General features: G+C 50.2%; 4 pseudogenes; all 4 read left to right on the forward strand.

Annotated features, from left to right (window-relative positions):
* The first annotated feature begins 2,235 nt into the window (after positions 1-2,235).
* LOC143936294 (5S ribosomal RNA) lies at positions 2,236-2,354 on the forward strand (annotated as a pseudogene).
* A 3,723-nt stretch (positions 2,355-6,077) lies between these two features.
* Positions 6,078-6,196, forward strand: LOC143937174 (5S ribosomal RNA; annotated as a pseudogene).
* Positions 6,197-6,515: 319 nt separating this feature from the next.
* On the forward strand, positions 6,516-6,635 carry LOC143936738 (5S ribosomal RNA; annotated as a pseudogene).
* Positions 6,636-6,733: 98 nt separating this feature from the next.
* On the forward strand, positions 6,734-6,852 carry LOC143936795 (5S ribosomal RNA; annotated as a pseudogene).
* The last annotated feature ends 9,074 nt before the right edge of the window (positions 6,853-15,926 follow it).

A 15,926-nucleotide genomic window follows, 5' to 3' on the forward strand; every position in this document is an offset into this window, starting at 1 on the left:
ACAGTGATCTCCAACGATCACCGTGAGCTTACTATGTCTCGCGGAGGTATTCTTCCGAAAAGCGAAACTGGGTCCAGTAGAACCATCTGTTCCCATGCTCCTCTGTTTTATCCCTCATTGTGGCAGTCAGGTCTTCCATTCGTTCAATATCATTTACCCTTGCGAACCACTGGGTCACCATTGGAGCAGATTGCTGTTTCCACTGACTTGGGATGCAGGCCCTAGCTGCATTGAGGAGATGTTTAAGTAAGGACTTATGATAACGCTTTCTCGACATAGGAGTTAGATTGAGAAGAACTGCTGCGGGATCATTGGCTAAGGAAATGTCTGTGAACTTGTGGATGAGTCTCAGGATAGGCTGCCAGAATGTTTGTAATTTAGGGCATTCCCAGAAAATGTGGAGAATGGTGCCAGCCTGTTGCCCACAGCGACAGCAGCGGTCAGATTGACCGGGGAATATTTTGGCCAACACCACCGGTGTACGATACCAGCGTGTGATCAGCTTATATGAGATCTCCTGATATTTACTGCAGAGTGATGACTTATGGGCGAAAAAGAGTATTCTGTCCTTCTGTGGTTTGGAGAATGTAGTTTGTAAGTCCCTTTTCCACTTAGCTAGGAAGGGTGGATCCGTGGAGGATTGTGCGTCTGTCAGGATTTGGTAGGACCTAGAGAGGGAACCACGAATTGGGCCATCATCCAGGCAAAGTTCCTCGAAGGGGTGGAATTGTCTAGAGAAGAACGAATGGTTAGGTAGTGATCCGAGGAAATGGATTAGCTGTCTAGCTCTCCAGCTATCCAATGCAACAGGTACTTGCTCTAGCAGTATGGTCCCCATGGGAATCAAGCCCGTGGGTCCAAGAAATAGGGCTGCTCTCAGAAGCCCTTTCGGGGCTTGCCTGGTAAAGGCCTGGTCAGACAGGCCCGGAGGGAATCTAGGATGTCCAATAATTGGGGTCATAGGAGAAGGGAAGTTAGTCAGGTGGGAAAGGTGAAAAAAACTATCCATATCGGCGAGCGAGGGGCCAATTAACGGGTGAGTAGTCACACAGGGCTCCAATGGCCTCCCCACCCAAGGCAGACCAGCCAGTGGAACCCGCACCATCTCCTGCTCTAGCTTGACCCATAGCTTCAGTTCCCCATGCCGGTGTCTTATCACATATGGTCCCCCATCGGATAGTGTCCTCTGCGTACTGCGCATGCGCAGTACACAGCAACACAGATTCCGAAAATTGCCGAGCATGAACGGCGCCTGTGCACTGAGTCCAGGTTCTATCCCCACTATCCAAGTGGACATAGACTAAGAATATAAAAGAGCCGAGCGCAGCGAGGCCGAGCCCGAAGCGTGGCGAGCGAAGCTCGTCTGCGAGGGGCCCTCTAATATTCACAACCCTATGTCCGCTTGGATCGTGGGGCTACCACCTCCACTCACCGCGCAGGCGCCGTTCAGCTTCGGAGATTTTCCGAAGCTTCGTCTGCTCCGTACTGCGTATGCGCAGTACGGCGCAGACACTATATCATGGCCGGACAGTATATGGCAGAACACCGGCACCAGTCAACCACCGGTGTCATGTGCGTCGCTGTGTAATATAGAGCAGGGTCCGGGAAGCCAATACCTCTCCGCAATTTCGGTCGCAATAGCATTGCCCTACCAATACGCATATGTTTTCCACGCCAGAGGAACTTGATAAAGATTGAGCAAACCGCATGAAAGAAAGTCTGGGGTATTTTGATAGGTGAGGCTTGTAGTAGATACAGAAGTCGTGGCATCGCGTTCATCTTCAACACATTACAGCGTCCGAACTATGACAGAGCTAGTGGGTCCCATCTTTTAGGGTCCGCTGTAAGCCCATAGGCTTCTTTTTATGTTGTTGGCTTTGACCTGTTTTTTTTGCTTGTTTCTCAAGGCGACCATCTTGGCGTTTGTCAAGAGGGTTGGGCATGTCTTGAAGAGAATGCTTACGGCCACATCAACCTGAAAGCACCCGATCTCGTCTGATTTCAGAGGCTAAGCAGCGTCAGGCCTTGTTAGTACCTGGATGGGAGACTGCCTGGGAAGACCAGGTGCCATAGAAGGATCTGGTCTGGTTAGTGTCTTGATTGGGAGATCGCCTGGGAATACTGGATGCCGTAGGCTTCTTTTTATGTTGTTGGCTTTGACCTGTTTTTTTAGCTTGTTTCCCAAGGTGACCATCTTGGCCTTTGTCAAGAGGCTTCAGAGTGCCCAAAGAGAGTGCCTACGGCCAAATCACCCTGAAAGAGTTCAATCTCATCTGATCTCGGAGGCTAAGCAGCGATGGGCCTGGTTAGTACCTGGATGGGAGACAGCTTGGGAATACCAGGTGCCGTAGGCTTCTCATTATGTTGTCGGCATTGACCTGTTTTATTTTCCCATGTTTCCCAAGGTGACCATCTTGGCATGTGTCAAGAGGGTTGAGAGTGCACAAAGAAATTGCCTACGAGCACAACACCCTGAAAGCGCCCAATCTCGTTTGGTCTAAGAGGCTAAGCAGCGTTTGGGCCTGGTTTGTACCTGGATGGGAGACCGCCTGGGTTTTCCAGATGCCGCAGGCTTATTTTTATGTTGTTGGTGTTGACCTGTTTTTTTCGCTTGTTTCCCAAAGTGATCATCTTGGCATTTGTCAAGAGGGTTGAGAGTGCCTAAAGAGATCGCTTACAGCCGCATCACCCTGAAAGCACCCTATCTCTTCTGATCTCAGAGGCTAAGAAGGGTTGGGCCTAGTTAGTACTTGAATGGGAGACGGCCTTGGAATACCAGGTGCCGTATTCTTCTTTTTATGTTGTTGGCGTTGACCTGTTTTTTTTCGCTTGTTTCCCAGGGTGACTATCTTGGCATTTTTCAAGAGGGATGAGAGTGCCCAAAGAGATTGTCTATGGGCACATCACCCTGAAAGCGCCCAATCTCCGCTGATCTCAGAGGCTAGAAAGGGTCGCGCCTTGTTAATACCTGGATGGGAGACCGCCTGGAAATACTAGGTGCGGTAGGCTTCTTTTTATGTTGTTGGCGTTGACTTGTTTTTTTGTTTGTTTCCCAAGGTGACCATCTTAGCGTTTGTCAAGAGGGTTGAGCGTGCCTGAAAAAATCTACTATGGCTGCATCACCCTGAAAGAGCCAAATCTCATTTGATCTCAGAGGCTAAGCAGGGTGGGAACCTGGTTAGTACCTGGATGGGAGACCGCCTGGGATTTCTCGATGCCATAGGCTTTTTTTTTAAGTTGTTGGCATTGACTTATTTTTATTTTTTTGTTTTATTCTTTTATTAAGTATAAGTAGAACAACATAAATATAACAGTCAACCATACAGCATGACCCAGGGTCACAATTACATGGTAACAAAAAATAGGCAGCCAAATAACTCTGGGTTCTCAGAGTGGAGTCCTAGAGTTTCATGCAGAAAAGAGAGAAACCCCACCTCAGACATGTAGTACAGTATAACTAATGCAGCTCCGTTCGGACAAATGTAATCATGGAGAACAACAGGGACCACAGCGAGCCAGCTTATCATGACCTATGTGAACCAGAGTAAAATATGAGCCGGTCGTGTCCAGAACCCTGGGGTTCTTCTGGGTCCCAAAGGCTAGTAAGGAGACAAGGCATAGTCAAAAGGGAGGACGGGGGAAGAAGAGAGTGCAAAGACGGAGAGAGAGGAGGGGGGGGGGGGTTGGCGGCAGGGAAAAATAGAAAAATAAAGACAAAAAGGGGGGGGGGGGGATGCCACCCAGGGCAGACATGGCCTACGTAGGTAAACGTTAGATGTTCAGTCTTTTTCTGGGACAGGGGCGCTGCTCACCTCCCGAATGTAGTCTCAAGTACCAGTAAAATACCTCCAGGGCCTCCATGTAACACTAAATGCCTCTTCAGTGTTGTGAAGGGTGGCGGTCAATTCTTCCATTCGGAGAATATGATTGACTTTGGAATACCACAGCACCTTGGATGGGGGCTGAGGCTGCCTCCACAGTGTGGGAATGCAGGCCCGGGCGGCATTCAGGAGTTGCATCGTGAGGGTTTTTTTGTATTTTCGAACAGGCTGTTCGGTCAAGTGTAGAAGGCACGCTGCTGGGTTGTCTGCGATATCTACATTTCTGAGAGTTTTTATCGTCCCGGTCACCTCCACCCAAAAGTTCCTCAAGGCCGGGCATGCCCAGAAAATGTGTCCCATGGTCCCCGTATCTGAATTGCACCTCCAACAAACATCCGGGATCGATCTATTCATTTTATTCAGAAGGTATGGGACTCTATACCAGCGTGAGACTATCTTGTATCCTGATTCTTGATATTGGTTTGCGATGGAAGCTTTATGTACTAATGTCAGGATCTTCCCTATCTGTTGTGGGGTAAATGTGATGCCAAAGTCCCTCTCCCATTTGTGGATAAATGGTGGGGTCGACTCCTCCTCCTGATTACTTAATAGGTTGTACAGGAGGGAGAGGGTGTGTCGCACAGGTTCCTTTTTGTGACAGATGGATTCATAGGGCGTCAGGTCTCTAGGAGTGTAGGGGGCCCTTTGTATGGCCAGAAGAAAGTGACGAAGTTGATAAGCACTAAACAAGTCAAGTGGAGGGTCAGAAAGCTCGGCGACAGTTTGCGTGGTCGGGAGCCCTCCCGAGGGCCACACCTCTCCCAGACGCTGTTTCCCCACCACTGTCAACTGTCGCAGTTTCTTGTTGGTAAATCCTGGTGGGAAGTCTGGATTACCTATAACCGGAGTCATTGGTGACGGCAGGGGAGCAATGTGTGTGCAGCGGAACAACCTCCGCACAACAGCCAACGTAGCTCCCACTACGGGGTGATCTCTGAGGTCTTTTGGTAGGGAGGACAGGAGCCACGGGGAGGTCAATAGGGGAATGGATCCATCCTCAATCTCCATCTCCACCCACTGCTTGTGTGGGCCATTACAATGCCAATCAACGACTCTCGCTAGTAGAGTCGATCTGTAGTATTGTCTCAGATCTGGGAGACCCAGACCCCCCTTGTCCTTTGGTCTGGCAAGCAATTGCAAATGGGCTCTGGGCGGTTTGCGCGCCCAAATAAAGTCCCGGAGCAGCACCTGCAGTTGTCTGAAAAAAATTGGGGGTAACCGGATCGGTAATGTATGGAACAAGTATAAGATCCGCGGGAGGGCCGTCATTTTGAATGCATTAAAGCGCCAGAACCAGGTCAGTGTTAAAGCATGCCAGTTTCCCAAATCAGATTTCAGTCTATTCAGGAGAGGGACAAAATTAAGCGGGTACAATTGCGCCAAATCCGCTGCGATGTCAACGCCCAGGTAACGTATAGATTTTTCAGCTCAGTAGAATGGAAAAGCGGAGCGTAGCCTCTTGGCCTCACCATCCGGGACCGATATATTCAATACAGCCGACGGTGCAATTGATTTTATAGTTTGATAGGCTGCCGTATCGCCGGAGAGCCGCGAGTATATTGGGAAGCGAAATGTGTGGATTGGAGACGAAAAAAATTAGATCGTCAGCGTACGCCGCAATTGTGTGGTGTGCCGAGGGTTTGGATATGCCAGTAATATTCGGGTCATTCCGAACGTGACACATAAGTGGTTCCAGTGTCAGAATAAAAATTAGGGGAGACAGAGGGCATCCCTGCCTCGTCCCATTAGTGATGGGGAAAGAGTCCGAGCACTCTGAAAGCACCCAATCTCGTCTGATCTTGGAGGCTAAGAAGAGTCAGGCCTGGTTAGTACCTGGATGGGAGACCACCTGGGAATACCAGTTATTGTAGGCTTCTTTTTATGTTGTTGGCGTTGATTCGTTTTTTTTTTTTCGCTTGTTTCCCAAGGTGACCATCTTGGCATTTGTCAAGAGGGTTGAGAGTGCCCAAAGAGTTCGCTTACAGCAGCATCACCCTGAAAGAGCCCTATCTCTTCTCATCTCTGAGGCTAAGAAGGGTTGGGCCTAGTTAGTCCCTGGATGGGAGATGGCTTTGGAATACCAGGTGCCGTAGTCTTCTTTTTATGTTGTTGACATTGACCTGTTATTTTTTCGCTTGTTTCCCAAGATGACTATCTTGGCATTTGTCAAGAGGGTTGAGAGTGCCCAAAGAGATTGCCTATGGGCATATAAGCCTGAAAGCGCCCGATCTCCTCTGATCTCAGAGGCTAAACAGGGTCTGGCCTTGCTAGTACCTGGATTGGAGACCACCTGGGAATACTAGGTGCTGCAGGCTTCTTTTTATGTTGTTGGCGTTGACTTGTTTTTTTTTTTTGTTTGTTTACCAAGGTGACCATCTTGGTGTTTGTCAAGAGGGTTGAGAGTGCCTGAAGAGCTCGCCTATGGCCACATAACCCTGAAAGCACCAGATCTCGTCTGATCTCAGAGACTAAACAGGGTCGGGCCTTGTTAATACCTGGATGGGAGACCACCTGGGAATACTAGGTGCTGTTGTAGTCTTCTTCTCATGTTGTTGACGTTGACTTGATTTTTTTGTTTGTTTCCCAAGGTGACCATATTGGCGTTAGTCAAGGTTGAGAGTGCCTGAAGAAATCTCCTATGGCCACACCACCCTGAAAGAGCCCAATCTCATCTGATCTCAGAGGCTAAGCAGGGTTGGGACCAGTTTAGTACCTGGATGGGAGACCGCCTGGGATTTCCAGATGCCGTAGGCTTCTTTTTATGTTGTTGTCGTTGACCTATTTTTTTCCGCTTGTTTCCAAGGTGACCATCTTGGTGCTTTTTAAGAGAGTTGAGAGTGCCTGAAGATATTGGCTACGGCCACATCACCCTGAATCTGTTCCATCTCATCTGATCTTGGAGGTTAAACAGGGTCGGGCCTGGTTAATGCCTGGATGGGAGACCGCCTGGGAATACCAGGTGTCGTAGGCTTCTTTTTTTTTCAAATATAATTTTTTCTCCAAATAGGGGAAGACGGTCCCCCGAGTACATAATGCAACAGAGAAATACGGAACAAAAAGCACCTTAACAATACTTGATACAGGTATATTCGCAACTGTGAATCTGCCTTCCATCAATCACAATGATTCGAGGCACGGATAAAGTACTGTACCAAGATCCAGGGTCACACAAACCCCAGGTCGCTACCATACGGCAACTCATCAATCCTATTGTTTCCGGATTTCTCCGCCGACCTGCAGCGCAAGAGGAAGTCCTTCAATGATGTCCGTAAGCGCCTACGTGAAAAGGGCATTAAATACAGCATGCTGTACCCCAGCCGCCTCAGGGTCCCCCATAACGGCTCGGTCAGGTTCTTTGATTCTCCGGCGGATGCAAGTGATTGGCTGGACAGAAAAGAGAAGGGTTGAAAGATCAGAAAAGGAGAAGAGGGGACGAGACACGATGGCAGCCACTGTCCAAGGGGCCAGTCAAGGAAAGCTCAGAGCACTAAGGCGATAGCAGGCGACATCCTTCCAGCGAGAATATAAAGGTATTCCAGATGTCTCAGGTTTGTTTAAAAAATTCTTGTTTACCTTGTGATGTGAGGATCAAGTCCTCCATTTTTTTTAATGTCCTCTATTTTCCTAAGCCAGTGAGTAATGAAAGGGGGGGAACATTTTTTTCCAATAGAGAGGGATGCAGGATTTCGCCCCATTTATCACATGCCGTAAAATTTAATTTTTTTGTACTTCTTAATGGGAATCTGTGAATGGTGCAAGAGAAAGAATGCAGCCTCTTCCTGGATGGAGAAGTCTGTGAATTTTTGTGTTATGCATCGGATCTCTGTCCAGGAGTCCACCAAGCTGGGGCAGGACCAAAAAATGTGCAGCAACGTACCCTCTTCTTCTCCACACCTCCAGCATATGTTCGAGGAAGAGGGGAAACATTTCTGCAGCTTTGATGGTGTCAAATACCACCTGGTGAGAAGTTTAAAATTTGTCTCCTGTATCTTCGTGCACAGCGACATTTTGAGAGCCAAAGTGATAATGCGTTGTCTCTGTGCTGGGGAAAATTAGCAATTAAGGTCCTTTTCCCAGTTGGACAGACAGGTTAAGTGTGGGTAATCTGTTTGAGAGAGAATGTGGGCCAAAGGGCCTTCGCTCCTGCATAGAGTCTCAAACTCCGTCTGAGGGCGGGCGAACGTTTAAGAATTGGGGATGGAATGGAGAAAATGATGTCGTTGCGCTGCTCTCCAAAAAGGCAGTTGGAAAAGCCCTGTCGGATCTGTTAGGCCGCGTACACACGGGCGGACTGTTCGCCCAACCTTGTCCGCTGAACAGTGTTTGGGCGGACAGTCCGCTCGTGTGTGGGCTTTCAGCGGACAGTTTCAGCGGACAGTTGGACGGACAAAGTCTTTCGGAAATTCCGAAAAACTGTCCGCTGAAACTGTGTTTGAGCGAACAGTCCGCCCGTGTGTGGGCCTGTCCGCTGTACTTTCGAAATGAGCGGACTGTTCCCGCTCGGAAAGTCCGCCCATTTCGAGCGCGTGTACAGGTAGGCGGGGCCCGCGAGGGAGACGTCGCGGGCTCCGCCGCCTGGAATGGGCTTAAAGGGGAACCCCAACGCCGAAAAAAATCGGCGTGGGGGTTCCCCCCAAGTCCACACCAGACCCTTGTCCGAGCACGCTACCCGGCCGGCCAGGAAAGGGGGGCGAGCGAGCGCGCCCCCCCTCCTGAGCCGTACCAGGCCGCGTGCCCTCAACATGGGGGGTGCCTTGGGGAAGGGGGGGCCGCGCGGCCCCCCCACCCCAAAGCACCTTGTCCCCATGTTGATGAGGACAAGGGCCTCTTCCCGACAACCCTGGCCGTTGGTTGTCGGGGTCTGCGGGCGGGGGGCTTATCGGAATCCGGGAGCCCCCTTTAAGAAGGGGGCCCCCGGATACCGGCCCCCCCACCCTATGTGAATGAGTATGGGGTACAATGTACCCCTACCCATTCACCTGTGAAATAAAGTACAAAAAAAAACACAACACATGGAAAAAGTATTTTATTGCACAGCTCCGGGGGTCTTCCGTCTTCGGGGGTCTTCTCGCCGGACTCCTCCGCTATGTGTGTGTAGCTCTTTTACTAGCGGAGGAGTCCGGCTTTCTTCCTCCCCGCCGCCGGCCTCTTCTCCCGACTTCGGGGGTCTTGTCCCCCTCTTTGGTTCTTCTGCCGGGCCACCGCGCCTGGTCCGGTGGCCCGGTCTTCTGTCGCCGTCTTCCGTTCTTCTGTCGCCGCCTTCGGTTCTTTTGCCGGGCCACCGCGCCTTCTTGTAGCTCTTTTACAGGCGGTGTCCCGGTCTTCTGTCGTCGCCGCCGCCGCCGCCTTCCGTTCTTGTTCTTCTTCTTGTTGTTCTTCTTCTTCTCCTGGAGATGTTGACTCGACGAGCTCTCCAGCCGGAATGCCAGAGCCGCGCTGTGCGGTCACTTATATAGTGACAATGGGGCGGTGTCACATGGTATATGTCACATGGTGACCCCGCCCCCTTACGATGTCATAGTCCCCATGTGACATCAACCCATGTGACCAACCCATGTGACATATACCATGTGACACCGCCCCATTGTCACTATATAAGTGGCAGCGGAGCGTGTCCCTGGCATTCCGGCCGGAGAGATCGTCGAGTCAACATCTCCAGGAGAAGAAGAAGAAGAACAAGAAGAAGAACAAGAACGGAAGGCAGCGGCGACAGAAGACCGGGCCACCGCCTGTAAAAGAGCTACAAGAAGGCGCGGTGGCCCGGCAGAAGAACCGAAGGCGGCGACAGAAGAACGGAAGACGGCGACAGAAGACCGGGCCACCGGACCAGGCGCGGTGGCCCGGCAGAAGAACCGAAGAGGGGACAAGACCCCCGAAGTCGGGAGAAGAGGCCGGCGGCGGGGAGGAAGAAAGCCGGACTCCTCCGCTAGTAAAAGAGCTACACACACATAGCGGAGGAGTCCGGCGAGAAGACCCCCGAAGACGGAAGACCCCCGGAGCTGTGCAATAAAATACTTTTTCCATGTGTTGTGTTTTTTTTTGTACTTTATTTCACAGGTGAATGGGTAGGGGTACATTGTACCCCATACTCATTCACATAGGGTGGGGGGGCCGGTATCCGGGGGCCCCCTTCTTAAAGGGGGCTCCCGGATTCCGATAAGCCCCCCGCCCGCAGACCCCGACAACCAACGGCCAGGGTTGTCGGGAAGAGGCCCTTGTCCTCATCAACATGGGGACAAGGTGCTTTGGGGTGGGGGGGCCGCGCGGCCCCCCCTTCCCCAAGGCACCCCCCATGTTGAGGGCACGCGGCCTGGTACGGCTCAGGAGGGGGGGCGCGCTCGCTCGCCCCCCTTTCCTGGCCGGCCGGGTAGCGTGCTCGGACAAGGGTCTGGTGTGGACTTGGGGGGAACCCCCACGCCGATTTTTTTCGGCGTTGGGGTTCCCCTTTAAGCCCATTCCAGGCGGCGGAGCCCGCGACGTCTCCTTCGCGGGCCCCGCCTACCTGTACACGCGCTCGAAATGGGCGGATTTGCCTCCTCCTTACGTGGGCGAGTCCGTTCATTTCAAAAGTTGAGCGAACTGTTTGCCCAACCTTGTTCGTCAAACAGTCCGCTCGTGTGTGGGCAAGTCCGCTCATGCAAATTTTGAGCGGACTGTTTGCCGAAACTGTTTGACGAACAAGGTTGGGCAAACAGTCCGCGCGTGTGTACGCGGCCTTAGGGTTGAGAAAGAAGGCCATTTTCCATCAATGACGAATTTAGACGCATTGTCTAGGTTGGAATTTCTAAGTGGGTCCCCAGTTCAAAGGTTGAATGGCCACGTATAGGGAATAGGGGGGAAGTCAAAGACATGAGTGTGTTTTGGGTAGCGATCAGGTGACTAACTTTCAACTAAGCCCCTATAGTGGGATGTGACATAAATTCTGTGGGTAAATACTTATAGCACCACATGGCGCTTCTTAGCGGAATTCGGGAGTGAGCTTAGAAAGTTTGTTTCGATTCCAGTCCAATACGCGCCCCAGGAGCCTGGTCGGACCAAGTAATATGGCCGATGGAGGAAGAGCTCACCAAGTGCAGTTGGTCATGTGGAATCAAGAAGAAGTCTATCCTCAAGTATGATTTGTGAGGGGAAGAGCAAAAAGAGTAGTCCCTTTCCCCAGAGTGTTGCAGACGCCAGACATCAACTAATTGGTCATTCAGTAAACACTTAGTAATCCGCTTTCTAGAGGAAATGAGGAGCAAGGAGCAAGAGGCAGAAGTGTCAACCGATGGCGAAAGGGGACATTAAAGTCCCCACCTAATATCAACTGGCCCTCCCGAAAGTCACATAATCTGTGCAGGGTAGTTCTGAGGAACGTGTCTTGGGGATCATTGGGAGCGTACACAGTGGCAAATGTAAAAAGGCGCTCTCCAATGTGGCCCTTAAGAAAAAGATATCAGCCCCCAGGGTCCACCAGAGAATCCTGGAGAACCCAGGGGAGCCTGCTAGAGATCAGAATGGAGACTCCCTTGGTCTTAGAGGAGGGGTTAGTAGAGTGGTAGACCTTAGGGAAGGATCTCGACCATAGAAAGGGGAGGCTAGTATTTTTAAAATGTGTTTCTTGTATAAAGGCCACATCAGTACAGGAAGTCTTCAGATCTCACAGGAGGATCCACCGTTTTTCAGGGGAGTTCAGTCCCTTAACGTTTAGAGAGGTGACCTTGACTGAGTCTGCCATCGCTCCTCGGGGAGGGGGAGGGGGACGTCAGAGAAAAGCAAAGAAAGTTGAACCAAGGTAGGTTTTGGGTAGGTAATGCATGGCGGGAACTAAGGGGGAGAAAGGAAGGGCAAATGGAAGGAAAGGTAAAGGGAAAAAGAGGCCGGGCACCTCAACCCCAGGGGGAGAGGGAAATTAAGGGTTGTCCGCACTCAACAGTACAGGAAGGGTATACTAAAACAGTACAATTATGCTATAGCGTTTACCAGATGTACACTGGGTTTAAAGCGCTGTCCTACTTGGGTTGGTGGATAGACAGGTCGGAGAGGGAGCCCCCGAATCCTAGTCCCCCCAGTCTCGGCAGTGGTAAATGTCACGTCTGATACCAGTATGCAAATAAAAGACAATCAGTAACATCATAGAACCAAAAAACAATAGTATAACCAAAACAGAGGTAGAGCATATAACTGTCAGCACTGAGGGGTCTCCTCGGCTCGCCCTAAACATAGGCATGCACGAGGGAGCAGAACACAACAGAAGCCCGTCACAACAGAAAAGGCATCACAGAATGGGATCCACCACCCCCCGTCCCATACCCCTAAAGAAGTACATGCAGTCCCCGAACAAATGCATTTCTCCCTTTGGCAGATTGTCCTCTCCTTACCCCCTCTCCCCCGCCCACGCCCCGGGGGGGAAAAGGGGCAGGGAAGGGGGGAAGGAGGAGTGGAAGGGGGAGTGGAAGGGGGGAAATGGGGAGGGAAAGGAGGGAAGGGTGGGAAGGGGGGGGAGGGGGGAAACAGGGGAGAGGGGACAAACATGTGGAAATGTCAAGTCCTTTAGCGCACTCCCATCAGCAAACACCCGGACCCCATAAATTTCAACTCCTCCCCTCCATGGTCACCACATCAAGATGAAAGAGGAGCAGCCCTGGTCGGTGCATGGAAAATCCGGCAGGCAAGGGCCTGGGGCCACCATCCCTCCATCCAACGGGAGACTTCACCCGAGCAGCAGTCCTGGGGCCCACCAATTAGTGTCTCTCCTGCATCGCCATCGGGGGCTGTGTAGAGCATCCAGTAAGGGGTAAATCCTCCAGGGGGGTCCAGAGTCACCCTGGAGGGAAGCAGTGTCTCGTACCAATAGGCTCAATAAATAAGTCATCCAGGGTCCCCGAAAGCTGCAGAAGGCAATGCCGGCAAACAGTAGGTGGGAGCCAGAGGGGGGGATGAGGGGCGCAACCAGGGGGAGGGGACACATATGCGGGAATGTCAAGTCCTTCCAGTACAGCGCACTAGGTATCACTCAGACCCCCCAAAGTGCAACTCCCCCATCTAAGGTCAAGACTCCAGAAGGGAAGATGAGCCGCCCTGGTCTGTACATGAAAGAACCTGCTGCCAAGGGGTTGGGGCCATCATCCCTTCCTCCAATGGGAGATGCCACCGGCATGACAGCCCCGTGTCCTGTCAAGTGGTGCCCCTCCTACAATGTCGTTGTGGTATATGTGGAGCATCCAGGGAGAGGCAGGGACCACCCAAACAGTGAGGGGTAAAGCCTCCAAGGGGGACCGGTGTCAGACAGGAGGATAGCGGTGTCTTGTACAAGTTGGTTAATTAGACAAGTCATCCAGTGTGATCCTGTGAGCAGCGGAAGGAAAGGTCGGTAAGGATTATGAATGGGTGGGGGCCAGGGAGTGCATAAAACTGCCACCAGATGATCGGGGCAGAGAGGGCAAGGGGATGAAAGTCAGATCTGGTAGGTGGGGGCGGGGGTAAGGAGTGTCCCTCATATTACTCACGTTAGCCATACCTTGAAGCTGAGCGCTCTGCATACCCAGGATGTTCTTCTGTATAATCTAGCCTATCTGTATACATTAGCCTGTCTTTTGTACACATTAGTCGGTCCTCTGTATACACTAGTCTGTCTGTATACACTAGTGTATACAGATAGGCTAGATTATACAGAAGAACGTCCTGGGTATGCAGAGATGGAGGCTAGGGTATACAGAGAGAGAGGCTAGAGTATGCATGCTTGCTAGTGTATACAGACGGACTAGTGTATACAGAAGACCGGCTCGTTTATATAGGGAGGCTAATGTGTGCAAAAGACAGGCTAGTGTATACAAATAGGCTAGATTATAGATAAGAACATCTTGGGTATGCAGAGAGAGAGGCTGGGTTACACAGAGAGGCTGGTGTATGCAGACTTGCTAGTGTATACAGACGGACTAGTGTATACAGAGAGGCTTGGGTATACAGAGAGCTAATGTATAAAGAGCAGCTAGTGTAAACAAAAGACATCCAAGGGTATACAGAGAGACTCGTGTATGCAGAAGACCGGCTAGTTTATACAGAGAGGCAAGATTATACAGAAGAACGTCCTGGGTATGCAGAGATGGAGGCTAGGGTATACATAGAGAGAGACTGTGTTACACAGAGAGGCTAGAGTATGCAGACTTGCTAGAGTATACAGACGGACTAGTGTATACAGAAGTCCAGCTAGTTTATACAGAGAGGCTAGATTATACAGAAGAACGTCCTGGGTATGCAGAGATGGAGGCTAGGGTATACAGAGAGAGAGAGAGAGGCTGGGTTACACAGAGAGGCAGGAGTATGCAGACTTGCTAGTGTATACAGATGAACTAGTGTATACAGTAGACCGGCTAGTTAATACAGAGAGGCTAATGTGTACAAAAGACAGGCTAGTTTATACAGATAGGCTAGATTATACAGAAGAACGTCCTGGGTATGCAGAGATGTGGAGGCTAGGGTATACAGAGAGAGAGTGAGGCTGGGTTACACAGAGAGGCAGGAGTATGCAGACTTGCTAGTGTATACAGATGGACTAGTGTATACAGTAGACCGGCTAGTTTACACAGAGAGGCTAATGTGTACAAAAGACAGGCTAGTGTATACAGATAGGCTAGATTATACAGAAGAAGGTCCTGGTTTATGCAAGAGATGGAGGCTAGGGTATGCAGAGAGAGAGGCTTGGTTACACAGACTTGCTAGTGTATACAGACGGACTAGTGTATACAGAGGACCGGCTAGTTTATACAGAGAGGCTAATGTGTACAAAAGACAGGCTAGTGTATACAGATAGGCTAGATTATACAGAAGAACGTCCTGGGTATGCAGAGATGGAGGCTAGGGTATACAGAGAGAGAGGCTAGAGTATGCATACTTGCTAGTGTATACAGGCGGACTAATGTATACAGAAGACCGATTAGTTTATACAGAGAGGCAAATGTGTACAAAAGACAGGCTAGTGTATACAGATAAGCTAGATTATACAGATAGGCTAGATTATACAGAAGAACGTCCTGGGTATGCAGAGATGGAGGCTAAGGTATACAGAGAGAGAGGATAGAGTACGCATACTTGCTAGTGTATACAGATGGACTAGTGTATACAGAGGACCGGCTAGTTTATACAGAGAGGCTAATGTGTACAAAAGACAGGCTAGTGTATACAAATAGGCTAGATTATAGAGAAGAACGTCCTGGGTATGCAGAGATGGAGACTGGGTTACGCAGAGAGGCTAGTGTATGCAGGCTTGCTAGTGTATACAGACGGACTAGTGTATACAGTAGACAAGCTAGTTTATACAGGGAGGCTAATGTCTACAGAAGACCGGCTAGTGTATACACATAGGCTAGATTATAGAGAAGATTGTCCTGGGTATGCAGAGATGGAGGCTAAGGTATACAGAGAGAGAAGTTGGGTTACAAAGAAAGACTAGTGTATGCAGACTTGCTAGTGTATACCGGTGGACTAGTGTATACAGAGAGGCTTGGGTATACAGAGAGCTAATGGATAAAGAGATGCTAGTGTATACAAAAGACAACCAAGAGTAGACAGTGAGGCTCGTGTATACAGAAGACCGGCTACAGAGAAGCTAATTTGTACAAAAGACAGGCTAGTGTATACAGATAGGCTAGATTATACAGAGGAAGGTCCTGGGTATGCAGAGATGGAGGCTAGGGAATCCAGAGAGAGACTGTGTTACACAGAGAGGCTAGAGTATGCAGAAGACCGGCTATTTTTTTTTTACAGATAGGCTTGTGTATACAGAAGACAGTCTAGGGAATTCAGTGAGGCTAGTGTATGCAGAGAGGCTGGGACACCGAGACTATTTTAAAAAGAAGGCAGGCTAGTGTATATAGATTACGGGCACGTGTATACAGAAGACAGAGAGGCTAGTCTATATTCAGTGGCTGGTGTACACAGAGAGAATAATGTATACAGACAAGCTAGCGTGTAAAGAAGACAGGACTTTATTTTTTGCTAATGCAACTACTTCTGAAACATGTAAAGTGATTTTTTCATATTTTGGTGCTGTTAAAAAGTGGTGTG

The sequence above is a fragment of the Lithobates pipiens genome, unplaced genomic scaffold, assembly GCF_037356315.1.
Source record: "Lithobates pipiens isolate NorthernLeopardFrog02 unplaced genomic scaffold, aLitPip1_a1.2 Scaffold_28, whole genome shotgun sequence".
NCBI classification, from domain to species: domain Eukaryota; kingdom Metazoa; phylum Chordata; class Amphibia; order Anura; family Ranidae; genus Lithobates; species Lithobates pipiens.